This window comes from Trachypithecus francoisi, unplaced genomic scaffold (assembly GCF_009764315.1).
Source record: "Trachypithecus francoisi isolate TF-2019V2 unplaced genomic scaffold, Tfra_2.0 Contig00358, whole genome shotgun sequence".
NCBI lineage: Eukaryota > Metazoa > Chordata > Mammalia > Primates > Cercopithecidae > Trachypithecus > Trachypithecus francoisi.
In genome coordinates, this window is record NW_022680589.1 from 5,943 (window position 1) to 16,996 (window position 11,054).

The window sequence follows — 11,054 nt, forward strand, 5'->3', positions numbered from 1 at the left end:
TCGGTTCACTGCAACCTCTGCTTCCTGGGTTCAAGCGATTCTCCTGCCTCAGCCTCCCAAGTAGCTGGGACTACAGGTGTGTACCACCACGCCCAGCTAATTTTTGTATTTTCAGTAGAGACAGGGTTTCATCATGTCGGTCAGGACCATCTCCATCTCTTGACCTTGTGATCCACCCACCTCGGCCTCCCAAAGTGCTGGGATTATAAGTGTGAGCCACCACGCCCAGCCTTGCTCTGTCTTTATCACACTGTGTTCTACGTGTTCCTTCCCTGGAGGCACTGTACTGAGTGCAGGATTATAGGATTTGCACCAAGGCAGGTTAAACAATTGGGAAGAGGATATCCTAAAACTAGGAGAACTGTTATGAAATCACGAAGACTCGCAAATACGTCCTGCTGCATGAAAACAAAGGCCAAATCTCCTTCTTTATTTAGGTAACCACCTTGTACCATGAAAGATCGGAGGCAGCTTATAAGAGACACATACACTTCAAGGGCGAAATATAAATAAAAAGTACAAAATTAGACCAGGGGAAATATAAATTAGTGGGACAGCTCGGGCTCTGGTGGGTCACAAAGCAGAGCACATCTATGTGGTTAGCCTATGAGGCTTGACTCTCAGCGTTGCTGTCCTTGAGTTGCACTTGACCAGCTGTAACTTAAGATAAGAACAGTCCTGGCCTTCAGGTCTCAAATGAAAGACACAAGGACAGCATAGCAGAGGCCTAGCTGGCTTGTCAGAAAAACACGCAGCGGGTTTCAGTTGGCTAAAAGCTCAATATGAGCCATTGCATGGCCAGACTGTGCAAACAAGTGGAGCTGCACTAATAGTGCCAAGTGTGGCCCCACTGAGGAGGAGAGAGTCCTCTCGCCCACAGCACTGTCTGCACCTTCACGTTTGCAATCAACACGTTGGAATATGTCAGCATGTGCCAACTGATCAGTATCAAAGGGTAGATAGGGTGGAACCCTCCAGGAGCTCACACAGTCTGTCCAAAGAGCCAGTGAGGAGAAATAGCAACAATCCTGCTTGACATGTGCTCGCAGGAGAACCCATTTGGACTTTGGTGCTTGTGCTTGGTTCTCATTGTTTTTCTAAAAGGAAGAAAGTTCTTCTTCACAAGAAGAACTGCAAAGGATGAGACTTCTCTTTTGGTGTCTAAGCCCCCGGCAGGGCTCTTGCCATAAAAACTTGATAGCTACTCAGGCCCTTCATAAAGAGCTGGGACAGCAGCAGCCATGTCAGATCTGGTGCAGAGATGCTGGGCTTGTGATGGAGCCTGGAACCTGCCAGAAGCCTGCCATCACGGCCGTTCTCGGGCATCCTGGTAAATACTTTGAAAGCCTCAGCATTGCAGCGTCTCGTTCCTCCTAGATGCTGTTAAAGGGTGTGCTGTAAAGGGAGGGCATCTCCTTGAATTGATTCTCCTCCATCAGATGGGACCTGTGTTGAACAAAGGAAGATAAAATGGATCAGCCCCCAACCCAAATCCATCCATTTCAAGCCTGTGTGTGTGAAACCAGCATAGTCTTTGGAGTTGCCAGACATAGGTTTGAATCCTAGAGCAGCCTCTCCATGGCACTGGTACCTTGGGCTAGCCCTGAAACCACACGAGACTCAGCTTCCTTTGCCTGCAAAATGGAAATTTGAATCCCTCACTCATAGAGTTGTAAGCACTAAATGAGATCATGAAAATAAGTGATTGGCTTAATAAATATCAAGATTCCATCAAATCTTAGTTCCCTCTCCTTTTCCTTCTTTGCAGGCAAAGCTGATGCCTACCTCTCTCTGTTCTCTGGATTCTGCCTCAACCTCCACCTTGGATGTGATCACAGGCTCATCTTCATCTATCACTTCAGCATCCTCTCTTCCTCTCTGCTGCCTTCCTCTCCTCCACTTACTGTCTTGCTCAATGTTCTATATCCTTTCCCTAAAAATTCCCACCTTAGCACGGTTATGCCAGCAGGTGACTGCCGTACCCTCTTAATCTCACCACCAAATACTTTGAAGATGAATCTGCACTCGCTCCTCACCCATCTTCAGCCACCCGATAAGTAGCATCATCTGATTTCTGTCCCCACCATTTACTGAGAAAGGCACATTGCCAGGTCTGCCTAGCTGCCTTTCCTTAGGCTTCAGCCTTTTTTTTTTTTGGTGGCTTTGAAGCGTTTGATGGTCAGTTCCCCTTACTCTTGATAATATGTCCTTCTTTGTCTTTTTTGCCACTGGCATAACGTCTCTTCCTTATTATTACTGGGAACTTCCATTTGGGCTCTTCCTTCTGCCTTCCTTTTCCCGTTCCCCACATGCAGGCATGGCTCAAGGTCCTGACCAGGCTCTTACAGGAAACATACATGGCTAGGCCAGGGGCTATGTCAAATGTTTTCTGTAAAGAGCCAGGTAGTAAATATCATAGGCTCTGCAGGCCACATGGTCTGTGTTACCTGCCACTCTAGTATGAAACAGCCGTAGATAATATGAGAGTGAATGAGCCAGGCTGTGTTCCAATAAAACACTATCTATAAGAAGAGGAGGTGGGTCAGACTTCGCCCATAGCTTGTAGTTGCCTACCCCTGGTCTTATGAAAAGAGCGTAAACCTGGTTTTACAATCAGATATAGCTGGTTTTACAGTCTGGCTTGATCACTGCCTAGTTCCATTATGTCGGGCAAGTTACTTAACCTCCACACACCTTATTATCCTTCCCTGTAAGAGAGGGGAATAATAATGATGATGATGATAATACTTTCCTCATGGTCTTGTTGACAGGGTGAAATGGAATAATGTGCAACCCTAGGGCCTAGTTCAGTGAATCTTAGTGTTCTTTTCTCCTTTCTTCCTCTCCCTCCCTTCCTTCCTTCCTTCCTCCTTCCTTCCTTCCTCCTTCCTTCCTTCCTTCCTCCTTCCTTCCTTCCTCCTTCCTTCCTTCCTTCCTTCCTTCCTTCCTTCCTTCCTAACTCTCCCAATCCCTTTTCTCTCTACCTCCTCACCCTCTGTAATCTCATCCACATGTTGCTAACCCCTAACCTCTCCCTCCACATCTGATCTTTCTTCTGAGTTTAAAATCTGCACATTCAATGCCAGTTAGGTAGTTCTGCTCATACACCATTTGCATATCAAACTCTGCATGTTCAAAAGAATATGAATCATTGTAAACAAACTCATGCCTTCTTCTGACCCCCCTCATTCCATGCCCCGGAGGCACTTTCTGAAGTCTTTGACAATGCCACCCCTGACCCACTGTGGAACAGGACAGGCTGTTCTCCACTCATGCAGTCTCTGCTCTTCTCCTCTCCCCTCCATGGCCATCATTTCAGCTTGAGCCCTTTTATTACCTGCCATCTGAGCTTGCTGAATGACCTCGATGTCTTTCTGCTGCTTCTCTCTCATCCATTCTGCACATGATGCGGAGTCACTCTTTTACAGGCTAAGTTTGATCATGCTGCTCTCTGGTATGTAACGCCATTGAAGGCTCCTCCCTCCTCGCCTAGTGTCAGAATCCTCATCTGGTGATCAAAGTCCTGCACAGCCAGCACTGAAGACCCCGGCCCCCTGTCAAATGTGCCTGCTCAGCTTTTCCTGGACACCCTAATTGTTTCATTTCTGCAGTCCTTCCTTTTGCCTGGACTGCCCCTCTACCCACCACCCACCACTGCTGTCCCTGTGCCATCTCTGCTTGTCACGTTCTTACCTGTTCCTCAGGAGCCTGGCCAGAACCACACACAGCACGCTTTCCCCAGCCAGGAGGTTCTGTGCCTCCTCTCAGCTTTCAGAGCCCTGGCAAGACTGTGCTTATCTCCCACAATGCATTTTCCCATGGAAACTTTGTGAAGTATCATGCACATGCTTTATCTCTTGCCTTAGATTAAAAATCCCTGGAGGGATTAGAGAAATGTTTGCTTCTCCACACAGCCCTGGCACCGTGTCTACGTGGGGCATGACTCGTTGAGCAGAGAGGAGGGCTTTTTCCCAGGCTCACCTTTGAGCTGACTTGGCAGCTCCACTGGCCTCCTCTGTGGGCAGAGGGGAGAGGCTGCCTGTTGGAAAAGGTCTAAGTGGAGGAACAAGTTTCAATTTCCAAGGCTCAAGGCTGCGAGCCTTCCATGCCTTTTGGCTTTGGTTGGTGTGGGAGCAGGTGTGTTTGTTCCTGTGTGTGTTTCTGGGTGTGTGTGTGGTAGGTGTGAGTGTGTGGGGAACGTGTTTGTGTGTGCACGAACACATGTGCAGTAGAAGAGGGTGTGTGTATGTGTGTGTATGTGTGTGGGGTGTTGGTGTGTGTGTATTCTTCGGGTGTGTAGTCTTGGACACCCTATTCAAAAAGGACAAGAGTCTTCATCTGACTTAGCCTGGGGACTTCCCTTTATCTGCAGGAAATGACCAAGAAATGGAAAATGGAGAAAGAAAAAAATCTGAAAATACAGCAACCAAGTGATCAAATGAAATGGCAGCCTGTCTGTCTCGGAGCACAGTTGGTCTATAAAAGTGAGCCACTATAAAAGTGGGTTTCAGCCCTGAAGCTTCCTGGGAGGGGCCTTTGAAGTTTTTAGTGGCCACCCTGCCCTCTTGTCTCTGGAGAGCCTCACAGGCTGTGGGTGGAGAGCTTGCGGGGCAGCCAGGCCCCTACCTTGTCCTGACCTGGCATGGGACCTCCTCATCTCTGGGGCAGAGTGGGGGCAGATCCTATCAACCTCATTGTTTTTTTTCTTTTTTTTGGGATGGTGTCTTGCTCTGCCGCCCAGGCTGGAGTGCAGTGCCACCATCTTGGCTCACTGCAATCTCCGCTTCCCGGGTTTAAGCTATTCTCCTGCCTCAGCCTCCCAAGTGGCTGGGATTACAGGCACACGCCACAATGCCTGGCTATTTTTTGTATTTTTAGTAAAGACACGGTTTCACTCTGTTGGCCAGGCTGGTCTCCAACTTCTGGCCTTAAGTGATCCTCTGGCCTTGGCCTCCAAAAGTGCTGGGATTATAGTCATGAGCCATCGTGCCCGGCCTCAACCTCATCTGACAGAGCCTCTGAAGGCTGAGCTAGGAATGTGGGCATCAGCTCTGAATGCAGGGAACCCACATTCTTCCCTTTTACCCCGTTCTGAGAATGAGAGAGCTGGCAAAGCCAGTTACAATCCGCCCGTAAATCGTGAATATGTCTGGCGTTGACATGCAGACCAAAGGTTGTAGGCTGTAGGGGAACTGAGACGAGCTGCTTTTCAAATAGTTTTTGGCATCAGAAGCTTGTGTTCATGTATAGTCTTATGTGCCAGTTTAATGTGCAAAGCTGCTGAGAGCTCCACTGTTCTGGGTGAAATGTGTGTTGTGGGGTGGGTAAGGCTGCTGGACTCCTGTCCCCTCACTCTGCTCCTCACCCCAGGACCAGTTCCCTTCCAGGGACATTGGCAGAGCACAGTTTGAAACCTCCCTTAGAAACCACATCTTTTTTTTTTTTTTTTTGAAATGGAGTCTTGCTCTGTTGCCCAGGCTGGAGTGCAGTGGCGGGATCTCGGCTCACTGCCAACTCTGCCTCCCAGGTCCACACCATTCTCCTGCCTCAGCCTCCGGAGTAGCTGGGACTACAGGTGCCCGCCACCACACCTGGCTAATTTTTTGTATTTTTAGTACAGACAGGGTTTCACCGTGTTAGCCAGGATGGTCTCGATCTCCTGACCTCGTGATCCGCCCGCCTCAGCTTCCCAAAGTGCTGGGATTACAGGCATGAGCCACCATGCCTGGCCAGAAACCACATCTTTAACTCTAAAGGGAAGTAAAATGACTCGCCCAAGGCCATGGGGTGGAGGAGGGTTGGGCAGCCCCGTAAGTGAGCAACATCCTGAACAGCAGGTCTCAGCACACACGAATCTGTCACTCTGGGCCATCCCTGAAATGTGTCAGGGGATGGAGGTTCAGTAAAGCATACAATAAAGAACTTATTAAAACTTCCAAAGTTTCTTTGAACCAGGACAAAACCCTGGCATTCTGTGGCAGCATCCATTCTCATAGCCACTGAAAAATCCTAATGTTGTACATTGCCATTAGAATTGATCATAATGCTTCAGGGCCTCACCCTCTGTAACGTGCTGGCTACCTGCGTCGTGACTGATGCTTTATTTAGTCATCGCTTGCATAGTGCTGAACAAATATTAATCTGCCTAATCTGTGCAACATCCTTATGATGTAGTGGCTATTACTAGCACCATCTCCATTTTACATATTTGGAGTAATGGGACGTGGAGAGGTGAAGTAACTTGCCCCAAGTCACTTTGCTAGAAAGAAATAAAACTGGATTCAAGCCAGGCAGTCTACGTATGGCCCATGCTCTTCAATGCTGGGCTATTGAACTTCTGTTCAATGAAGGAAGGCTGTTCGGGGCACAGAGCCTCACACTGGGGGCTCTGTGTTATTTGGGCACTTGTCTTGGCTCCCAAAATGGGTTTCAGCTGGTAGTAATCGTAACCATAATAATCTATACTGTGGCCAGGGTGGTCTTTTGGAAACATAGGTCCAAGTACATTAAGCCCTTACCTCTGCTTATATCTCTTCAATGGATTCTTATTGTTCTTCAAGTAATGACCAAAATCCTTCAGAAGGCCCTGGAGGCCCTGCGAGACCTGGCCTCTGTCTACCACAGAGCTCTAACCCTCTCTGACATTTGCTTTCTGCCCTTCAATCTCCCTGTCGTCTTTTATTTCCTGTTATCCCAGGGCCTTTGCCCAAGCAATTGCCTCTCCCTGAAAGACTTTCCATTCACCTCCCACCCTTCCTTTGGCATTCAGCCTAACATCACCTCCTCCAGGAAGCCCTCCCTGACTCCATCTTCTGGGTCAGTTTCTTTATTGAATATTCTTGTGGGAGGGTGCTCCTCTCCTTCCTAGTGCAGACCTGACTTTGTTATTGTACTTCTGTAAGTGTGAATCTTTGGTGAGTGTCTGTCTTTCTCACCTGATGGTAAAGCCCCCATGTCGTGTGTGTCTTTTTTTTTTTTTTTTAATTGAGACAGGTCTCACTCTGCCACCCAGGCTGGAGTGCAGTGGTGCAATCTCTGCTCCCAGCAGCCTGTACCTCCTGGGCTCCAGCAATCCTTCTGCCTCAACCTCCTGAATAGCTGGGTTTACAGGTGCGCATCACCATGCATGGCTAATTTTTTGTATTTTTGGTGGAGATGGGGTTTCACCATGTTGCCCAGGCTGGTCTTGAACTCCTGACTTCAAGTGATCTACCCACCTCGTCCTCCTGAAGTGCTGGGATTACAGGCTTGAGCCACTGTGCCTGGTCCATGCATCTGATTTCTTATCCCCAGTGTCTTGCACAGTGCCTGACACATTCCAACGTACCAGCACACAAATCAGGGTCCCTTTTTGCTCTGAAGTTTCATGATGCAAAGTGTGAGTTGACTCCCACCACTACCAATTTGAGAGACACCAAGGTACTTCACATTTGGACTCTGGGTCAGTTAACTCATCCCAGATTATGTGTTTTGTATGCTTGACATCTGGTGTAAGAACCACATCAATTGCACAGCCTTTCCCTGCCTTATCTCTTTTTGATCCTTGCAGCAATAAGGGCTGGAACTATTCTCTTCTTCTTATAGATGACAATCCCATGGCTCAGAGAGTGCAACGTGGCCAACATCACCCAGCTAACAAGCGTTGAAGATTAGAGTGGGACTGACTTCTCATCTCTTTCTGCATCATTTACTAGGTATGGGCTTACCTTACGCTACTGATATCTCCTAAGTTTGCTGCTCTTTTCTCTGAGTTCTGAGAGTCAGGTGTAATCCCCCACAAAAGACACAATGGCCTTTGCTCTTACTTCTGGTAACAGAGTAAGAAATGGGAGTGCCTGGAAACACCTGTGTGCAGGTTGGGCCCACCTGGGGAGGAGGGTATAGCTGCCCAAAGAACTAGGGCTCTGACTTCAGTTCCCTGGAGAGAGCTGTCCATGTCTAATTCAGGGTTGTAAGGACAAGACCACTCTATCCCTGGGACTCTGTCTTGATGTGAAAAATCTTACAACTATCTGCCTCTTTGTTTGCACGCAATAGACTGAGGTATGACATGCAACTCAGCTGATGAAATACACGAAGCCAAAGTCTCCTGACTTCTGGGTCTTGGAGACTGGCTGGGCACATGTATTGGCTGCGTGTGAGTGTGAGTGAGGGTGGAGTGGGAACACTGCAGAGAGAGGAGTTGTGTGCACTGAGTGAGCATGGAGGCAAGTAGTCCCTACCTCGCTTCATGTATCCCATCTGGGCAGGTGGAAGAGGAAGTGAATAAGAGGGGCCGTTCTGGGTGGTTCTGCTCTGTTTGCTTTTACCATAGCCCAGTTCACACCCCTTCATGCATGCAATGGCACAAGAGTCATTGGGGAACTTTCCATCCTCTCCCATGCTAAAGACTTTTTTCCCCAGCAGAGATTCTTCCCAACAGAGACCCCAGATGGGGTCTTTGTCTCCCCAAGTTCCAAGCTAAAGGGATAATTTCCCATTCTGCCTGGTAGGCAGGATCATTCGTGGCATATCAGGGGTGGAAGGGGCTGTTGAGACTCTCTTCCCAGCCTCCGTGAGGAAAACGGCCCAGAGGAGAAAACACCTGCCCCACGTCCTCTTGGCTGGCCACCCCAGCAGGATCTGAGGCTGGGGTCACAGGATCCCCAGTCAGGACACAGTGCCCAGCTACTTACTCATGCAGCCTCAGCAGGCCTGGTCTTGCCCCTGCTTGTCCAAGCCTCTCTGGCCACCCTGCCAGGTAGGTCTTATGTGTACTCACCTTGTCCCGGCGGGGCTTGCTAGGTGGAAGTGGCAACGTGTTGCTGCCCAAGAGCCCCAGGTTCACAGACATGTCTGCATACGGCACCTGCATCTCTCCTCCTCTTCCCATGACCAAACTACAGGTCCAGTTTCTCAGGAGACACCTCGATGTTGAGGGAATACGAGATGATCCAGAGCAGTAGGCTGAAAGCCAGGATCAGGGCACCTGTGTAGACGAAGAAGTCCCAGTAACTCAGGGAGGCCAAGATCCCCAGCAGCAAAAGGACCAGGCCGACCGCATCCAGCAGGAGGGCGAGGACCAGGAAGAGCACACAGTGCTCTGGATGGCATCTTCCCCACAGACTCCCCAGGAGCATTGCCCAGGAGGAGCGGGAGGAGCCCAGCTGCACTCTCAGGGGTGATTTGCATGGGAGGGTGGCAGTCCTGCCTACTGCTGCCTTCTCTGCCTGCTGGGTGTGAGCAAATGAGCCAGCTGGCACGTCTTGGAGCCACAAGGAAGTACACGTGGGTCTACCTTTTTGAGCACAGCAGCCAGTGGGGCAGGATATTTCTTAACTGTTTCATGGCTCAGGAATCATCTGGACCCAAACAGTCTGACATCATTGTTAATTGGGCTGGTCATTGCTGGGATCAACAATCCACGTGGCAGAGGAGTCAGGGTGCCCTTGGATGCGTCTGCCAAGTCGGTGGTCCCGTGATTCTGGGGGAGGGGCTGTTCTGTGCCTTGTTCTCTAACCTGGGAGCCAGAGAGCCTGAGTGCCCTGTTTCTGAGACACAGCTGCTTTTTCTAGTATAGTGGGGTGGTGTGGTGGAGTTTCCATTCCTCTTCACCTCTCTGCCATACTCTCTTCCTTGGGGGGAAAGATTTTATGTAAAGGACACAGACAAGAGTTTGTAACATCGATCAATTTTGAAGTGTTGCTGTAAGAATTGGTCCATATTAGCAAGAAAAGGTTTGCCTTCCTGTAGAGTCCTCACTCTGCAGACAGAAGGATCTGAGCTCCCTGGGATAATAGACAGTAAGGATAAGGGCGGGAAAGGGGCAGAGATGGAAAAGACAGAGTGGACAGAGAGTGGACAGACAGAGGACAACAGGGTTAGAAGAAACTTTGGGCCTCTTCCTGCAGTGAATTCTGTGTGGACCAAAGGGCAACTCCCAGGCAAAAGTCAAGGGATGTTTCCGGGGTCTGTTGCCTCTGTGTTTTCTACATGAACTCACTTTATGTTTGCTTTCTCTCTCATAATAGATGACCCTGTAAGCCCTTCCAGACACTGCTTTCGTCCCTTCTGCATGGAATGGAGCGATCTTATCCCCATGGCCGCTCACAAGGGTTGTGGGGGTGAACATCAAATGAGGAAAATGCAGTGGCAGTTCTTGGCAGGGCTATAGACAGCCACCCACCCTCTGTCCCTGATTCACAGGGAGCCTCGAAAAAGGCACCAAACCTCTCTGGGCCTCAGTTTCCCCAGAAAAATGAAGAAAATAGTGTACACTCTCACTTTTGCCTTCCCCAGAGGGTGAGAATAAGTAGGTGGATCCGATTTCATTTTTTTTTGAGACAGAGTTTCGTTCTTGTCACTCAGGCTATAGTGCAATGGTGCGATCTTGGCTCACTGCAACCTTTGACTCCCAAGTTCAAGCAATTCTCCTGCCTCAACCTCTGGAGTAGCTGGGATTACAGGCACCCACCACCATGCCTGGCTAATTTTTGTATTTGTAGTAGAGACGGGGTTTCGAACTCTACTTGACCAGGCTGGTCTCGAACTCCTGACCTCAGGCGATCCGCCCACCTCCGCCTCCCAAAGTGCTGGGATTACAGACATGAGCCACCATGCCCAGCTTTCATTTTCTCTGTGTAAAATAAGCCAGGATGAGAGAGAAACTTTCAGAAAATCTTTTGGGAAAAGTGGCAGGGGACAACCATAGCTCTTAGGATCTGAAACGCCATGAGACTTGAGCCAAGCCAGGTGAACACTCTGGAGCATCTCAAAGTGGGAAGTAGCTGAGGCCTAGCTCCCTCCCAGTACTTGTCTCCTGTCCCACTAGGTCCTTGGAAGGGGCCAGGTACCTACAGGAACACCTCGCATTGCTGGGGAAGCCATGACTCTTTCAATTTATTGTTCCCAGCTTTGAGTAGGAGAGAGTCCCTCGGGAAAAACTATTGATGGACAGCAATGGCCTCTCCCCAGTGCCAGGACAAGCACTGCTGCTGTGTCTGCGTAGGGCCAGACTGATGAGTCCTGGTCTAGCCTTATACAGATTCCCAGGTCCCTTTGCAGACTCCTGTGTG

At 49.4% G+C, this 11,054-nt stretch overlaps 1 long non-coding RNA gene across 1 annotated transcript; it reads right to left on the minus strand.

The window, feature by feature from the left end:
- Window positions 1–401: 401 nt before the first annotated feature.
- On the minus strand, window positions 402–9,074 carry LOC117083449. The gene is made up of 2 exons (XR_004437091.1): window positions 8,762–9,074; window positions 402–1,446 (listed from the first exon to the last, which is right to left on the minus strand). It is a non-coding gene; the product is annotated as an uncharacterized LOC117083449 (long non-coding RNA).
- Between the last annotated feature and the right edge of the window lie 1,980 nt (window positions 9,075–11,054).